The 19,716-nt window shown below is 35.1% G+C and overlaps 1 pseudogene; it reads right to left on the bottom strand.

Annotated features, from left to right (window-relative positions):
• Positions 1-549: 549 nt before the first annotated feature.
• LOC129403725 (U2 spliceosomal RNA) lies at positions 550-679 on the bottom strand (annotated as a pseudogene).
• Positions 680-19,716: the final 19,037 nt, after the last annotated feature.

A 19,716-nucleotide genomic window follows, 5' to 3' on the forward strand; every position in this document is an offset into this window, starting at 1 on the left:
ATTTGATATGCCAAAAACAGTAACAACAAGCCTCACAATAGAGACGTGACTGGTGTCCATCGATGATCAGTGGAATGACAGTGCTATGTATTTTCACTCATACACGGAACAGACAAATGAACTCAATGGAGGGAATAAACATAACCAAAGTAAGCTCTTTTGTCTTTGTTTTGGAATGTACCAACAATGTTTCTTGCAGTGCTTAGGATCAGACCCTGGCTCCCACATGTGAAGCTTGCACTCAGCCCCATGAACTCTCTTTCCACTCTCAAAATAAACTTTCAAATTCTGAGACCAAAGTGCTATTTATCAGAAAGGAAGAGAGAAGGGGAGGATCAAGTCTGGTAAAGGTATTCAATTTTACTAGAAGGATGTAATTGGACTTGTAATAGCGAACCTAATGTAGTTTACAAATATGTTTGTTTATAGTGGTGGACACCTGAGGCCTATTAACGTTATAAACCATTGCTATGTCAATAAAAACTTTAAGACAAATAAGAAAATATTCGATGAGTTTCCTTTCTCAGTTCCAGGCTTAGATTCAGACCATTAAAGTATCTGTTCAAATGCAGCAAACCTAGCTAGACTCCAAAGACTTCATACTTTTTAAAAATTTCCCTGTTTAAACTGATAAGAACAGATACTACACTTGATCTTAGCCAAAAGGCCGAGAAGCGATAGAGAAGGGAATACCAAGCAAAAATGTGGTGAGAGGACTTGTTCAGGATGAGAGAGGCATGCACAGAGCAGACTATAGACCTAACACATTGGCCACCCAAGATCTCCATTACTAACCACAATGCCCAAAGGGAGAGAGGGAACAGAGGGGAATGCTCTGCCAAAGTGGCAGGGTGGGGAGGGTAATGGGGTGGGAGGGGGTGGGAGGGATGATGAGGTCATCAGTGGAGAACGGGTACTGGTGGAGGGATAGATACTCAAACTGTATATGACTGAAACACAAGTAGGAGAATATGTAAACCTGTATTTGTACCCTTATGGTGATTCATTAATAAAAAAGTTAAAAAATATATTATATAAGGAAAAAAAAATTCCCTGTTTACAAGTGTCCTATTCTTGTTCTCTAATAGTATTTTTGGTCCCTCTTAAATTTGTTCAGCTTTCTTTCCTTTGGATGTCTAATTTTGCAAGTAGTAAACAATTTTACCATCTCTTCATGTGGGTGTGGTGTCAGTCTTAACATCTGAACTAAATTTGGTTTACAGTCTACCTAGCACCTTTTTATTCTTAGGATATTTAGGATACACTTGGGGTGTTAGGACATATCCTGGTTCACTATTGGCAGTGCTTGGGGGACCAAACATGGTGTGGAGATGTGGCCACGTTAAAAGAAGAGCCAGGCCCACTATACTGTATCTATGGTGCCACAGTCCATATATCTCTTAGGGGCAGATGGATACAACAATTCATACCATGAATGAGAAGATGGTCACTCTGAGGAGTCATTATTTTTTATTTTGATTTGTTTACTGGCTTTGCTTTCTAATGGCTCAAATGCAATGGATGCATGGCTTTGTACCCACAAAATTCACACATTGAAACTTAAATTTTTAATCATGGACATAATGATATTGTAAGTGTCACCTTTTGGATCTAATTAACATTATTTCACATATTGGGGAAGGAACTTATCACAAAAGGACACCTCCAAGCTTCTGGAGCTTGGTATTGGAAAAGAGGGCATAGGACATGACTCAGAATAGTGTGAAAATGACTAGAAAGTTAAAATGAGGCGTGACTACCAGAGTGAGAAAAAAATACATTTAATTGAAGATTATGAGTCAAGAAAATACATACTCCAAGAAGTTTCAGACCTTGATTTACAATTATAGAGAGGTATTCTACGTTATTGGAATTTTATTTATTGTTTTTACCTAGTAACTATATTAACCTAAAGCAAAGCCAAATGCTGTTGACTGTATTCTTATCAACTCTCTCTATAAGAGGTAGTATGCTGAAAAAGAATAACTTAAATAAAACCAAATCATAACTAAAGTTTAACTGAGATCTAGGTCCTAACTAAAAGTGGTTGGGACAAGGATGATTTAAGCATAAAGCCATATTTTAGTAGGAATTACTATTACATAAAGATAATTGCAAAATATTTCTTATACATTCTAGAGTAATATTTTATTAACAGTAAACAGAAGAACTAGTTACATATTTTTAAACTCTGATGTTTAAACTCTGATGTTTCTTATTATAGGTATAAAGTTGTTACTGCTTGATATTTCCACAGACTAATCAAAGCATTGGTGTAAGTTTAATAATTTAAAGTATTAAATTTTTTACACAATTTTCAAAAACAAAATATGAACTGAGATTCAAGACAGATTACAAATATCTTCATATTACATAAGGCAAACAGGCTTTACAGTTGGTTTCATGTACTCTGTCCTTCATATTTTTATACTTTTAAATTTAAATTTTGTTTTGTTTTGTTTTGGGTCACAACTAACGGAGCTTATATGGTACCAAGGATTAAAGTTGGGTTGGTTAATTGCAAGGCAAGCACCTTTCTGCTGTACCATCTCTCTAGTCTATAGGGATATTTCTACTGTAACTTTGTTGATACAATAAATCAAGAAATATTGTTCAGTGGTTAAGAAACATACAACCTCTTGTGTACTATTGTTCACTATTTACAGGAAACCCCTGTTAAAGGAAACAGTTGGCATTTGATTGGAAACGTCTAGCAAAAGAAAGTGTGCATGCGCGTGTGTTTTTGCGTGTGTGCGTGTGTGTGTGTGTGTGTGTGTGTGTGTGTGTGTTTCTCTTTCTGAGGGGAGGAGTTGTTGTAGTCACAGCCAGCAGTTATTGGGGTTATTCCCAGGCCTGTGCTTGGGAGTTACTCCTAGCAGTGCTCAGAAACCACTCAGTGCCAGGAATTGAATGTAGCAACTACAAGCAAAGGTAGCATCTTATTCCCAAAACTACCTTTCAGGCCATTAGTTTAACTTTCTTTATTTGTTTTATTGTAAATATTTATAAAGCTGACAAAATTTAATTCAAGCTGTATGCTAACGTTTTTTAAGTATATATGGGGGGGTATTAAATACCATGGTTGAAATAGTCTGTTTTATTTACACTTTAAATAAAATGCAATCAAATTCATGATATATCAAATCTGCTATAAAATGATCCATTATCTTGTCTTTTTACTTTCTCATAGTGCTTATGGCAACTCATTTCTTATTGTAGCACATACTTGAAAACTAAATACTGTCTTGTGCACTAAAAGCCAGTAAGTGGAAAACATGTTTTAGAAGAGTGACAAGGTGATTGGCTACTATAGTTCCAAATTTTTGCCCATTAGAACCCTATTTCACCCTGCCTAGACCCTGCAATCTTGTTTCTAAAATAAACCTAAATAGTCTCTATTCTATACCTGCAGAATCTTGAAATTTGTATTACAGGATTTGTCATTTGTGGCAACTTACAATTTACCCAGCAACATCAAATATTGGAATTCTATTTCCTAACACATTATTATAATGAGATATAAAAAGTAACCAATCAATTATAACAAGTTGAACATATTCTACCACTAAAAATATTCAGTCACAGGTGTAAAAATTCTGATGAATATAATTCTATATTTCTGCAAAATACAAATAGGCTTAGTAATATTCTTTTTTTTAATGACCTCATAGGATACATATAAAATCATAACAGTGATTTAAGGGATTTGCTTGTATGTTGCTGACCTTGTTTGATCCACAGCACCTCATATACCTCAGATGGTCCTCTGAGCACAGAGCCGGGAGCAGTCTCTAGCAGTGCCAGATGTAAGCCCCCAAACCTAAACAAACAAGAAATCCCTGAAAATCAGAACTCAAATTTCAGCCATTCATTGTTCAAATTTAATACATTTTATAAAAATCATGAGCTTTTAATTTTTATTTTTAAAAGTTGATGTGTTTCATGTTTTTTAATTTTTTTTTGCCCCTCCCCAATGATCTGTAGACTTCTTTTGCTTTTTCTCTGACTTTTTAAAAAGCTTGTAATTTTGGCTTGCATTTCTAGTTGCTGACATCTGGTGCTGACAGTATATCTGGAAATGAACCAAAATTGTAGTTTCTAGAAAAAAGAATAGGAGCATTTTCTCTTGTAAAGGTTATGTTCTGATCCTTTCCAAAACTAATTAACCTTTCTGCTAGTCCATTTTTAATAAAGTTATTTTATTGATAAAAATGGAATGAGTCCTTAGATTCCTGTAATTCTTAAAAACATTGTTAGAACATATATTTGTTAAAATATATGTAATATAATTATCTTTGAAAATATTATATATTGTTATATGAAGTAAATTGTATTGGCCAATTTATGTTTAGTGCCTACATTATTGATGGTTACATTATTGATAGGTACTTTACTCACTGCTAATGCCTAAATTCAAATACTTAAGCACTTGAATATAAAGTAGAAGAATGAGGTCATCTCTTGCTATTATGACCCATCTGTGACATCTCACATTCAAATCTAAAGTACTGAGTGATAAACAGTTTTTTTCAGGTCTTTCAGAATAGTGCTAAAAATAAATTAAAAATGAAAGTATTCTATAAGTCTTTAATTCCCCAAAATTCAGCACTATATCAAGTTTTTAATTTGAGAAGCTCTCTAGCATTTCAAGATATTATTGACAGGGAATAATATTTCACAAGTCAGAATGTATTACTACCATTTTTTTGTTTGCTTTTGGGCCACACCTGGCAGTGCTGGGTGGCTTGCTCCTGTTCTACACTTAGGGATCACTTCTGGCAGGGCTCTGGGACCACATGTGGTCAGTCTTAAGCTTATATGGTGCTGGGGATCAAACCTGGACCAGCTGTCGGCAAGGCAAGCGCCCAGTCCAGTGTAGTATCTTTCTAGCCCCCATTGTTAGCACTTCAGAAAAAAATTAGGGCCAGAGAAATAGTATAAGGTCTGTGTTTGCATGTGACTGAACTGAGTTTGAACCCTGGTACCCCATGTGGTCCCTGAATTTTGCCAGAATCAAGCCTCAGGGCTGCAAGGTTTGGCTCACAAACAAAAAGCAGAAAACAAACAAACAAACAAAACCCCAGAAAATCATTTATATATAAACAATAGAATCATTCTAAACTAAATGGAGGGGTCTAGCTCTAAATAGATCTTCTAAAGACAGTCCTACAAATATATGGTGTATTTATAAAATGGGAAGTGGAATCTGAGGCCAATGCTAGATAGTATCTCTTCTTAAACACCTTCCTACAGCTACAACCAGGTATTAAACTACTATAAACATGCTATAGCTTCCTCCTGAAACCTCACTGTCTGTCCATGGAGGTCTGTTTTCACCAGGCCTTTATTTAAGTGCCTTTATCACCTATGACATTGAATACTGGAACACTGCATCAGAATTTAATATATTTATGAAATATTTTAGAAACATAAGTAGATACTACCAGGAAATTTTCTTTACATTTGCATTTCACTTGTTTTTATATTTCAAATCTCGTGTTTAGAACTTAAATTTTGACATTTATGTACAAGAGATGTCAAAATTATAATATTAAGCGTTCCAATGTTGCAACTATAGAAATTCACACTGTTAGAAAGCTAGGATGAGAATTTCCAAAAGGACCAAAATGTGCATCTGAGAATTTAAAGCAAATGGCACCTTCTCAGAAGATCTTGCTGTTGAAGTAATTGATTGATACAGATTGTTTACAATTGCACCTTACAATTAACCACGGTTTCGACAAAACTCTAGGTTATAAAGCATGTTAATGGGTTTAATTTTTTTTCCATTGTAGATACACATTGCACTAACAACACGAAGATGAAAATTGTTCAAGCAAACTTGATTATTCAGCTATATTAACATTTTTTTCTTGTACTAAAATTTATGTATTTTATACTTAGAGTAGGAAAAGTAAATTAGATTTATTAAAGCCAATTTTGTATCAAGTGTTTTTCCCTAAAGAAGGCAGATTTTTAAACAAGCAAACAAAAGACTAAATTACAGTTATTCTGCTATTATTAAAGTAGAATATACAATTGCTTATTTCTTTTTAAAGATACAAGCATGGTAATAAAGTGTCTTCTGACAGATATGGACTTTTGGGGAAGTGACTGGAGATTTAATACTTAGTTTATTCATTTATTTTGCACAGATCTGGAGTTTAAAACCCATTTACAGAAGTGGGAATTGGGTGACATGGGATCAAATGTGCCTTTATTAACAAAACTATTTTGGGTTGTCATGTTTCAAATATAATTTTCTTTCTTTTAAAAACTATTTGGGAATAACTGGAGGAGGATATGGGGGTGGAGGGCATGGCGGAGGGGGATAAGATTTCAGTTGGTGTAGTGTGAAGGTTAATAGGACACAGTTGAAAACCACAGGGTGAGCTATGTGGTTGCAAGTAGAAGGAGGAGGACATGTAAGACCTATTGAAGGGCATGTGAAGGTTGGACCAGAATAACTTATGCATCAGGGTTGGGGTCAAGTCTAAAGTGCTGCCAACTGTGACTATTGCTCATTGGGACCTTGATCACTGGGTAGCTTGGAATTCAGTGAGGCGAGGCGAGTAGCACAGTTCTGGGCAAATAATACTTCATTCCGTGGGGTGTTATAAGTCTTTGTCCCAGACTTGTTCATTGGATCTAGTTCCCATTACCTATTGTGAAAAACTACAATTCTGCTGGAGGGCCTAGTGTCTGTGCTTTCCTCAATAAGAGGCCCGGCCAGCTGTAGGGGATGGTCTCTGGCCGAAAGCTATGCAGGGAAAAACTGTCCATAACCATGAATATGTTCATCAAGTGCATTTCCTAGTCCTTTCTACCTAAAATTTTGAGTCTTAAGGCTTTGATTCAAATTTAAAGATACACATAGCTATGAATTAGAACCACGGAAAAAAATGGGTATTCAAAAACTCAATAAGTTAGAGAAACTTTGACAATCAGAAAGCAGTGAAGTGAGTTAAAGGTAAATTCTGCTGAGTAGGTCAAATTAAGTGGAACATGTATGGAATAGAGTTATGATCTCCATATATATCTATATATGTATATTTACTGTGTCAGAAACATTACAGGTAAGACATGATAGTGGCACTGTAGCACTGTCCTCTCGTTGTTCATCAATTTGCTCTAAAATTAAACTATGCATTATTTAATACATAAAATTAGTAAAATTTCAAGAATAGGTGAAATGAATGAAAAGTATGATACTGGGTTATAATGGTGTAGTTTAATGACTGGTTTATTAGAAGCTTTATGTATTCTCTTGTTCTTATTAAACTGCTATAATACTTTTTCTGGATCTTCTAGGCAGTGCTCAGGGCCTAAGGTCTCTTTCTCCTGGTGGTATTCCATCAACTAGACTGGATATTTCAATGTTCAGGCCTAGACTGTGGTGAGGCCGGGACCACCAAGCTTTTGTTGACTGTATTTTGGCAGTGCTTGGGCTTCATTGTGGTACCAGAGATTGAACCACAGTTTCAATGTCTGTGTTTGAAACTGAACAAGATTGTGAGCATGCAAAGCATGACTCTTAGTCTCTGTACTACAGTATTATTTTTGAATTCTTGTGATAATAAAGGAGGAGGGGACTTTTTCTATCTCACTTTCCTTTTTAATATAATAAAACAGCACCAAAAATTATAGGTAAAGGGAGAAAAAGATATCAAATGGGAATTAAAATTTCCTGTGCTTTCAGTCAGATTGTTTAGATTCAAATATGAGCTTAGTTACATTCATATTACATCACCTTGGGGAGATTGCTTTTAAATTTAGGCTGCACTTTCCTCATTTGTATAAGTGGGACATCATAGTCACAATTTCTAATTACTTTTTCTTAAAGGATTAAATGATTTTACAGCCTATGTTAGTTAACCTTCCTTGAATTTTTATTAGTAGTATTAATATTATTAATAGTTACAGTAGAGATCATGCAGCTAATTTGTTTAGGCATGAATTGAAGGCAAGTATGTATGAATTAATATTATGAATAATAACACACAAATACATTTGTACAATTTTTTTTCGTGTATACCATGTACTAGTCAATTAATGTCTTTTGGGCTGGGTTTTGACTGTATTTGTACTGACTATAAAACAAAGCTTCCAGAAGACGGTAATGCATAATCTCTCACGGCAGAACCTGACAAGCTGCCCATGGTGTAGGCAAAAAACAGTAACAATAATGGGCCTCATTTCTCTGACCCTGAACATGACAGGGAAGAATGGAGACGTTGCTGGCGCCCGCACAGGCAAATCAATGAGCAACGGGACGACAGTGATACAGGACTGGGTTAAACTTGAGTCATAGAAAAGATCAGTTTCATTAAAGAACCTGCTCATTCATGGTGAACAAAAGTAAAGATACCTTAAATATTAGGGTATATTGCTCAGCTGGTTAGTAACTCTTTCTGAGATTCATTATCGGTCAAAAAATATTTAATCCCAAATATAAGGTCAGATGAATATCTGATTTAAAATGGATTTAACATCATTTTCTTCTATCATAAACTTTTTATTAGTTTCTGTGAAATGTCTACTACAAAACTTCGTTTTATTCAATTTTGTGTCTTCTGTATATTTGGGGAAAATACTTTAAATGAGAATCTTTGCTAAGTATTCCTATCATTTGCCTCTAAGTTTTGCCATAAGGCAGGTGTAAAATACAGCTGTAGCATTTAGTTCTTTAAATGATGGAACTCTATTAATATGTCTACTAGTCTCAGAGTGATACTGTCAGAGACTCGGGAATTTTAATAGCAAATGACATAAAGATATCTTCCGTGTAGACACTGGTATTTATATACTGCCACTGTATAATTCTGAACATAGATTCTGACTCTAGCTATTGATCACTATTCAGTACCCCAATATGTCAATAGTACAAAGTCAGTAGTCAGGAGCTATATAAAAATATGTTTATATTTGGTCAAATTATTTTGTTTTGGGGTCACATCCAGAACTATTCACAGCTTACTCCTGATTCTGTGCTAAGAATAAGTGAGCATCAGAGATCACGCTGATGCTCAGGGCACTATATGCTGGGATAAAACACGGGTCAGCCACTTGCAAGATAAATAACCTACCTGCCATACTATTTCTTTGGCCCCAGTTTCGCCAAATTATGATCTATTTTTATTGTTTTATAGTGATATCTTTATTTATTTTAAATTTTTAATTGAATCACTGTGAGAAAGACCCTTACAAAGCTGTTCATGATTGGATTTCAGTCATACAGTGTTCCAACTCCCATCCCTCCACCAGTGTACATTTCCCAGCACCAGTGTCTCAAGGTTTCCCCTTATCCCTTTATCACCTCCCACCTCCCTTTTGCCTACCTCTATGGCAGGCGTTTTTCTTCTGTCTCTGTCTGTCTGTCTTTCTATCCCTCTCTTCCCCTCCTCTCCTCTCTCTCTCTGTCTCTCTCAGTCTCTCTCTCTCCTTTTGGGCATTGTGGTTGCAATATTGATACTGTAAGGTTATCAAGAATAACCCTTTACCCACTTTTACCAAGAACACTCATTTCTTGTCCAGTGTGATTATTCCCACCTATTATTGTCATACTGGTCTCTTCTCTATCTTACCTACCCCTCTGCCCCCCATCCCCACTTGTGCTTGATTCCAAGCACTGACCAGTCCTCTTAACCCTTGTTTTCTCTGGCCATGGATATTCTTCTTCTACTATATATATTTTATATACCACAAATGAATGCAGTCATTATGTATTTGTCCCTCATTTCACTCAGCATGATACTCTCCATGTCCATCCATTTTTAGAGGCAAATTTGATGAGTTCATTTTTCCTAACAGCTGCATCGTATTCCATTAGGTAGATGTGCCATAGTTTCTTTCTCATCTGTTCTTGGGAACTCAGGTAGTTTCAATATTCTGGCTATTGTGATAGTGCTGCAGTAAATATAGGAGTGCAGACGGTGTTTCTTCTTTATGTTTTTGAACCCCCAGGATATAGTCCCAGAAGTGATATTGTTGGGTCAGATGGGAGCTCAATTTCTAGTTTTTTGAGGAATATCCACATTGTTTTCCAAAAAGCCTAGGCTAGTAAGCACTCCCACAAATAATAGAGAGTCATTTTCTCTACAGATCCACAGCAGTACTGGTTGCTCTTGTTCTTTTTGATGTGTGCTGGTATCTGGTGTGAGATGATATTTCATCGTTTTATTGATCTGCATCTCCCTGATGATTTAATCTAATGTCTTTTAAAATTGTTTCATTTTATTCTTCTTTCAATCTCCAATATTTTTTGTATACCTCTTTTATGGTAAGCATTGGAGAAAGACATAGTACTGTAGCACTGTCGTCCCATTGTTCATTGATTTGCTTGAGTGGGCACCAGTAACATCTCCATTGTGAGACTTGTTGTTACTGTTTTTGGCATATCAAATATGCCAGGGGTAGCTTGCCAGGTTCTGTATTCTAGGCTAGATACTCTCAGTAGCTTGCCAGGCTCTCTGAGAGGGATGGAGGAGTCCAATCTGGGTCAGATGTGTGCACAGAAATTGCTCTATGTGCTGTGCTGTGGCTACAGTCTGGAGAGAGACATAGACTAATTAATTCTCTGCTTGGCCAATTCAAGTCACAACATGGACAGAAAGGATAAGAAAGATTATTTGATACCCCATGTTGTGTTATAAGTAGTATAAATAGAATTTTCTCAAGAAATATTAATTTAGTGCTAAGAAAGTCATTTAATGTAAGAAAAGTATTGGATGTTTTCAGTGATTATCAAGAAGCATTAAAAATGTTGCAAAGAATAACACTAAAAAGACTAGTTCTATGTTATAAAGGGCCATTATGAAGAATTTTCTGTAAAAAGAGTCACTAACAAAATTCTAAGAGATAAGTTTTACTTTTTTATCTCAATAGTAAGAAAATATATTCTTGTCTTCACGCATTTACCATTCCATAAATATTGGATGAGCACCTACTTGGTAATGAGTATATAATGGAGGATATAATAGAGTTGGTTGTGTACTTATGGAATTCATAATACAGTGGCAAAAAGGAAGAAGCAAAGTGAAGTATAAAACTTTTTATTTTATTTGGACGTGGAATATAATTTTTGACCTCTTGTAAATCTAATACATTTGGGAGTAATGGTTTAAATTTTTATGCATTGATATATTATGAAAGTACTCCTATTAAAATTCTTCAGGGGACTGGAGAGTTAGTACAGCAGGTTAGCATTTGCCTGCTGTACACCAAACCCAGGTTTGAACCATAACATCCTATACGGACGTCTGAGCACTGCCAGGACTAATTCTTGAGCAAAGAGGCTGAACATTGCTGAGTGTGGCCTCTAAACCAAAAGTAAATAAATAAATAAAATTCTATCTCAGAGGGGGCCAGTGTTAATATAGCGGGTAAGGCATTTGCCTTGCACATGAATGACTTAGATTCAATTCGTAGAACCCCATATGGTCCCTTGAGCACTTCCAGGAGTGATCTCTCAGTACAGAGCCAAGAGTAATCCCTGAACAGTGCAGGGTGTAGCCCCCAAAGCCAAAATAAGTAACTAAATAAAATGTTTCCACATAGAAGCTAAGAGGTAAGCCTTGTGAGAGTCTGAAACTTTTATCTTAAGAAATTGTAAATTCTGGTTTACCAACAGTAAGAGAATGGAAGAGAATACTGACAATTTGGAGAGCTTAGTTCTACTGTATAATAATTTTCTGTTCATTCTGTTTTATTTATTTAACAATTTATTTAATAAACAACTTATTATTAATATTATTATTATTATTGTTGTTGTTGTTGTTGTTGCTGTTATTTGCTTTTGGGGTCACACCCCGTGATGCGCAGTTGTTACTTCTGGCTCTGCACTCAGGAATTACTCTTGACAGTGCTCTGGGGACCATATGGGATGCTGAGTATTGAATCGGGGTAGGCAGCGTGTGAGGCAAATGCCCTACCCGCTGTGCTATTGGTCCAGCCCCAAGTGTTTTCTTTTGTAGACATTAAAAAAAATCTCATCAGAAAATTTTGGCCCATTCACCTAATTTGATTAATTTGATTAATATGAACCAAATTCATATAAAATTTGAAATTTTATATTTTACATTATGTACATTTATGTATATTTTATATTTAAAAATATATATAAAATATAAATATTTTATATTTATGTACATTTATGTATATTTATGTACATTTATGTACATTGCACATGTATTTAAGAATTTAGTTTCTCAAATAACCAGTGTGTTCTATGCAGGTTCTTGGAGTCAGGTACTTATTTCCTAATTTTGGATTTGTATCAAGTGTCTATTAAAATGGACTTGTACCATGGACATCAGTCTCATCTGTAGGGTACTGGCCATGAAGAAATTCCTTAGTACCTAACTTATTAGAATTAATTTTTTCCCTGAAATGGCCAGTTAGAATGCATGTCTGTATCAGTTTGGAAGAATCCTTGAAAACTCCGAGTCCTCAACTCCACTCAAAAATTTTTCTTTCCATTTTCTCAGCCTGGACCAGGGAGACAGTGCAGGAAGTAAGGTGCTTGACTTACATGGGGTTGACCCCACTAGGATTTGTCAGCACCACATCACCTGAGCACCACCAGGGATTACACCTGAGCATAGAGCCAGGGCTAACCCTTGAACACTGCCGTATTTCCTTCAAGCAAAAAACAAAAGACAAATTCATTTTCACATCCTATAAATTAAACTATTTGTATAAAAATTCTATCCTTGTATAGATATCTTGCTTATTTGTATATTGTAGCACTAATTTCTGAAACTTTTAGGGTACACTGTTCTTACTTTGTGGCCTTTAATGTGGAATCTGAGTATTGATGAAGCTAAAAATTTATACATGAGACAAGTAGTTCAGAAAATGTATGGATATTCATGTAACATTTTATCCTTTTCAAAAAGGTGAAGGAAAATAAACTAATGCTTTATTAGATTTAAATAAATTAAGAAGATTAAGATTAAGCTATAAATACATAATGGTGGTTCTCTTCAGATTAAAACACTTAAAGAAGATTAGAAACTTTGGAAAGGAGGACTCAAATGTCTGAAATCCATCAAAAAGTAAAGTTTTAAAACTTAGTAGCATGAGTATGCCATTTATGATATAATTGGCTTTTGTTTTACATTTTAAAATTTTCCTTAATTTCTTCTTTTTCATGACATACAAAACAATAAAATCACCACATACAATGGAGCAAGTTCTTTACGTTATCTATTCACTTTTTCTTTATTTTTAGTTTATTCTTTAAGTCATTTTAAAAAATGTGTTTACTAGAACCACTGCAAGTTCTGGTATTTGAATATTTAGTTTAGTAAGCAATTTTAAATCAGTGAATATGTGATGTTTTTACTACAATTTGTCTTTGAAATAGCCACGCTTGGTTCATTACCAATGGATTTCAATTGACACTGTTTAAAAATTCAATTTTATATAAGAATATATATAATTCATGGAGATTTAATTTTGAAGCTGTTATATTCTCTGCTCAAGTCTCAAGGTTAAAGCTGCAGTTCCCAAGCAGTCTGATTCAATGAATACTGCTGTGTATAGTGTATGGTACGCAGTAGACCAATAAAAACAATCTGATTGATCTATCTCGTTATGGACTTGATGGCTTCCAAAGCACTAGCTATAAAATAAGCTAACTGGAAAATCAAAGCTTTAGTGACCTCAGAGGACTCTTCATTACATAGTGCAGTTTAAATCATGTTACTTTAAATTTAGATATCACATGCACAACACATTTTATATAACAAACCAGAAAAAACTTGTAAACAGCGTTTTTATTTTCCACCTTTCCAAGCTGTAATACAGGCAATAGTGAATAGCTTTACAAGGTTCAATCTTCTCAAAAATTTAAACTTTAGGTTTTGGCTGGATTTTCAGACACTTCAGTTCTCATTTCCAAAACATCTAATCTTCTTTAAATATTTCACTCTAAAGAGAACCACCAGTCCTTTCCTAATTGCTTACTTTGTCTCCTTAATTTATTTAAATGAAAAAAAATAATTCAATTCAATGTTTTAATTTTCAAAAAAACAACATATTTTTTCTATTTGTGACTGAATATCTATAGACCAGGGAAACAAAAAAAACATACTTTAGTATGATGAGATTGCTCTGGTTACTTGCTTTAATTTTTCAAAAAATGATAACTATTATTATAACAAAAGGCAGTTATTAAATTCTTACATTAGTTAGGTGATTCTTCCTAACAATGATAAAAATCCAGATTGTTCCTTAGCCTCTCATTTTTCCTCATACCATTCTAACCTATACTTCCCTCTTCCTAAACTCAATGTCCTCATTGTAGCTTCTAAACCAAAAATGCCTTTGCTTGTAAATTAGTTATTAAGTATCTTTACTATATTTGGTGACATTCATATTCTACTGCTCCCACCCCCCACCTGTAATTCATGTTGCATTCTTACTGTCTCTGCTAGTTAACCAAAAATGTAAATTGTAATATGTTGGCTATGATAGTGGTATCACTCATTTATTAAAAATATTATAAGCTAATTATCACATGAAGTACTGGTATATCAAAATAAAATAGGACTTCTTTTTAATGAATCATTGATATAAGTATATATTAGTATACTTAAAGAAACATAATGGCATAAAAGACATTAGTTAATCTAATGAAGAAAGACACATGTTGATAAGGCACAAATAAAGCCATCAATTGGGAGATTTACTGTATGTAGACAAAAATAGTATATATCAGTCTTGAGGGCAAATAAACTCTAAACTAGGTGACAAGGGAGAAAAGGAGCTACCTGAAGGGACCTTGCAAAAGTGGTAAAGATGATAAAAATGCTTTGTTGGCAAGGTACCTGTAAAATAATTTATCTAAATTGAGAGTATAATATGAAATAAATGCATGAAAATGAGGGCTGGAGAGTTTTCAAAGGGCAAGCAAAGTGGAGTCATATATTGGATTAACAAGTTTGAATTTAGTTAGCATCAATTCTTGAGTCAGATTAAGTTTAAAGTCTGGCTCTTTCATTTAATGAATATAGACCTTAGGCATCCTACACAAACTCTCTGTGCATCATTTATCTCATTTTTAGAGGTAATAATAAAACGCACCTCTTGTAGTCAAATGTTAAATGAATTTGTACACATGTAAGTGTTATATCAGGTACTATCCTATAGCAATCCCTCAAAAAGTCATCATCATCATTATCACCATCATCATAATTATGTTTTTTACATTATCAATCACCTTGGAAATGGAAACACATTGAAGAATATTCCCCTTAATCAGAAATGCTTAAGCATTAATCTTCCTTGATCAAATGTGTTTTATGAAAGTTCATTTCTGCAGCAGTAAGTATAATGGATTTTATGTGGCAGAGCTGAAACTACAAGCAAGAGAATCAAGGGCATCTACAGTATATTAATTTAAAGATGATGCAAAGAGCATGAAACAATGACATTATAGTCAGAAGAGGAAATGAGTAAAAGAGAGGAATAAAATCTCGCTTTTGTTTTAGTCTATAGAGCAATCAAGACAATCTATAAGTTTTCTGAGTATTTGCTAAATCAGAGATTTCCTAAAAATTATCTTATGAAGCTGTACAATTGTTACTGGACAATAATTTTAGGATTCAGAAGAGTTCCTGGGATTCATAAGTAAAAATAAGTGTTCTAAAACGTGGTAGTGAATTATTAAAAGATTATGTGTACTCCAAAAAGGGAATCAGTGACAGAATCCTTAAGAAATACAATTGGGGCTGGAGTTATGATAGCACAGTGGATAGGATGTTTGCGCTTGCCTTGCATGAGGCCGACCCAGGTTCGATTCCCAGCATCCCATATAGTCCCCTGAGCACCGCCAGGGGTGATTCCTGAGTGTAGAGCCAAGAGTAACCACTGTGCATCGCCAGGTGTGACCCAAAATGCCAAAAAAAAAAATTAAAAAGAAGGGCTAATAAACCACAATCACCACAATCAGTGTTAGACCTATTTTCTTAAGGAACATAGAAAGGAGGAAGGACCACCTTGACCTTAAAATGTTTTGATTGGGATGCTCAAATAACTTTTTATTGTGATTGACATAAAGTCTAGACTTTACTATCTCTCAAGAGATAGTAAAGGCCTCATATTCCCCTGAGTACCACCAGGAGTGACTTTTGAGCACAGAGCCAGGAGTAAGCCCTGAGCACTGCTGAATGTGGTTAAGAAAGCAATTTTTTTTCCTTAAAAATCCAAACTCCTATGTAATATTGCTTTTGCCATCCTACTGTGTAGTTACTATGATTCAGGCATATCATTCTATTTTTGTCTAAGATCAGAACAATTTTTCTTTTCTCCTTTTGCAAAAAGTCTCTTCTATTAGACTTTCTGATGTTCCTTAGCTCCAATAGTACCCTCTCAGAAAAGTCTTCTTTCACCTACCTTTCACAAGAATTCCTACTTCTTTGCAACCCCCATCAAAATTAACTATGTTTAACTAATTTGTTGTATTATCAGCATAGCGTCCAATTTATCCTGAAACTATTTAATTTATGTTACTTCTTGTTTTCCCCACGCTTGACTATACCCATCCTGAGGGTAAAAACTTGCACAATCTTGCATACTATTGGATATTGTCCTGTGAAGCATGTGTAACATAAAATAAATATTTATGGATAAGTGGATAGTTTAAAAGGATGTTTAAAAAATCTTAATAGGTAGAAGAAATGTGAGAATTACAACATTGAGAAGAATATTAATGATGCCAAACATCCCAATGACAAACAACATTAAAAAATTTTTACTGAATTTAGGAATAGGAATAAAAATGCTTTGGATAGAAATAAATAGAGCAGAGAGGCAGAAAATTAAAATACACAGGCTTGAGTAATAAGAGAAAAGAGATGCATTTAAAAAATTCTTTAAGAAGCTGAACTGTGCAGAAAGAAGGGAGGTAAATATCTAGGATAGATTTTTAAAAATTAAGTATAATCAACAAATAAACTATTAGAGAATCTATGAAAGCAATAACTAGTACAAATGTATTTTGTTTTCCTTATTTTAATAAAATGTAATTTAAAATTGATGCTAGTGACTGGAGAGATAGTATAGCAGGTGTTTGCCTTGCATGTAGCTGACTCGGGCTTAATCTCTGGCAACCAGTATGGTCCCCAAGCCCACCAACAATGTTCCTTGAGTGCAGAGCCAATAATAAGTCATGAACACATCTGGGTATGGCAAAAAAAAATGGATATTAAAAAAAATCACAAATATTTCTCACTTAGTGATCTTCAAATTCCAGCAATTAATACAAATAATCATTATTTTTAAAGGTTCCAATCTAGGATCTTCTGTTATATAAACTTCTTCTTTTAAAGCTAGATTCTGGAGATTGCAAAGAATTGTTTTGCAGAGATATTATAAAATAGGTTTAAATGATATATCCTCTTAGCCAGATAGTAACAGCAATACTTTTGGTTCAAATATAGGAGTTATTCTATTTTTTCTTTTTCCTTTGATTGAGTGATACATTATATTAATTTATTCCAGTAGATGATTTTAGCCTTCATCACTTGATTTTTGACTCTAAAATTACATTTTACCCACTCCTGTCTCATCTCATGTTTAATTAATAAACATTTTGTGGAGAGAAACTTCGAAATAATACAAGTTTATGTCTTTGATAGTAATGTTACTCCCTTTTTTCAGTAAAAAAATAAAATAAAAAATAATCTTTTTATATATTTGGAATGCTTCTTGTCCTAGTTAGGAGACTCAGAGAGAAATAATTTGGTTTGGTAGATTCAAATATCTGTTTTGAGACATTCTTAGAATTATTTTGCTTAATCTTTTTATTTTTAATTAAGTTAGCATTGGTTTATGAGAGTTTAAATGTTTATATAGTTTGGATATGGAGTATTATCACACCAGACACAGCAGTTTATTGCCAATAACCCTCTATAGCTTACTAGGAACTTGTTTTCATTGGACTTCCTTAGATTTCTTTTTTTTAATACTAAATGTGAGTGAGATCATCCAGTATTTGTATTCTACTTTTTTTTTAAACTTTTTATTAAATCACCATGTGGAAAGTTATAAAGTTCGCAGGTTTATATGTCAGTTATACAATATTCAAACACCCATCCCTTCACCAGTGCCCATATTCCACCACCAGAAACCCCAGTATACCCCCCGCCCCTACCCCCTACCCCCTACTGTATACCTAATGAATTTCACTTCATTTTTTCTTTACCTTGATTACATTCCATAATTCAACACAAAACTCACTATAGTTGTTAGAGTTTCCAAGCAAGAGACAGACCTACTACATTTGATAATTAGTTTTTCATTGCTGGAAATGAAGAGATATGTAGCCCCACTGCTACAAGTACATAACTCTCTCTCTCTCTCTCTCTCTCTCTCTCTCTCTCTCTCTCTTTTTCCCTTTTTCCTTTTCCCTTTTTTTTTTTTTCTTTTTTCCCCCTCATCCTCCTTCCAGCGCCTCATAGTATGGTGTACGCCACGCCGCGTTGGCCAGCGTGGGGCTTTTGCTTAGTTCACAGTCCAGAGGTGGCTGCTACATTAAAAACATTCAATATTTCAACAAAAACTTACTGTTATTATTTGGAGTTTCCCCCCCCAAGTCAGACCTGTTCAAAAGGAACCGTTTCACATTGCTGGCAATTATAAATGTTAAGTCGCGCAGACGCGGTTTTGGATTTCTGTATAAAGTCCAGGGAAAATTCTGCCAGATGCTGCAACCCCAATTCCTAACGCTGTCTCTGGTTCCCGCTCGTTGCACATCCACCGGCTCTGCAGAGACATGGGCACCCGGGCCGAAAACCCGGCCAGCCGGAGAAGAGCCCCGGCCCTGTCGGGGGCTGGCCCTGTATCCCGCAGCTGTTTCAAGTTCAAAGCACACATTTTTTTTTTTTTCCTCCCGCCAAAAGTTCGTACCTTCTCAACGGACCCACAAAATGTCGGACACCACGCCGTCTCCCGGAGGGGAGAGAGACTAAGAAGGAAGGTTATTTCCTCCATTAGCCAGCGTGGGGCAAAAGCTTAGTTCACAGTCTCCATACACGGGTGCAAGCATTTGCTGGAACCCCAATTTCTAAAGCTGTCTCTGGTTCCCGCTTGTTGCACATCCACCGGCTCTGCAGAGACATGGGCACCCGGGCCGAAAACCCGGCCGGCCGGAGCGGAGCCCCGGCCCTGGCGGGGGCTGGCCCTGTATCCCGCGGCTGTTTCAAGTTCAAAGCCTGTATTCTACTTTTGACTTATTTAATGTATGGAACCCTTGAAGTTCCATTCATATTTTCAGCCAATGGCAAGATTTAACCTTTTCTCATAGCCGAGCCATAGGCCTTTGATTATTTAAAAAGGTCATCATCAACTTAACTGTTCTGAGACAGTTTGGTTTTGCCATATCTTGTCAACTTTAAATAGTGATGCAGTAAACATAGGTGTGCGTATCTTTTTGTTTCTGTTATATGGAGAGATACCTATGAGTAGAATTAGTGAATCAATTAGAAGTTCTATTATTAATATTTTGAGAATTCTCCATACAATTTTCTGTGGTGGCTAAAACAGGCTACATTCACATCAGTAGTGAATGAGAGTCTCTTCTTACTGTGCACATATGATACAACACTTTTGGGGCATGAGGTTATGCCAGGGATATTCAGTGCTTACTCTTGGCTATGTATTCATGGTTAACTTTTGCAGTGCTCATAGGGCCAGATGGAGTGCTGGGGATAA

The sequence above is a fragment of the Sorex araneus genome, chromosome 3 (genome assembly GCF_027595985.1).
Source record: "Sorex araneus isolate mSorAra2 chromosome 3, mSorAra2.pri, whole genome shotgun sequence".
Lineage (NCBI taxonomy): Eukaryota > Metazoa > Chordata > Mammalia > Eulipotyphla > Soricidae > Sorex > Sorex araneus.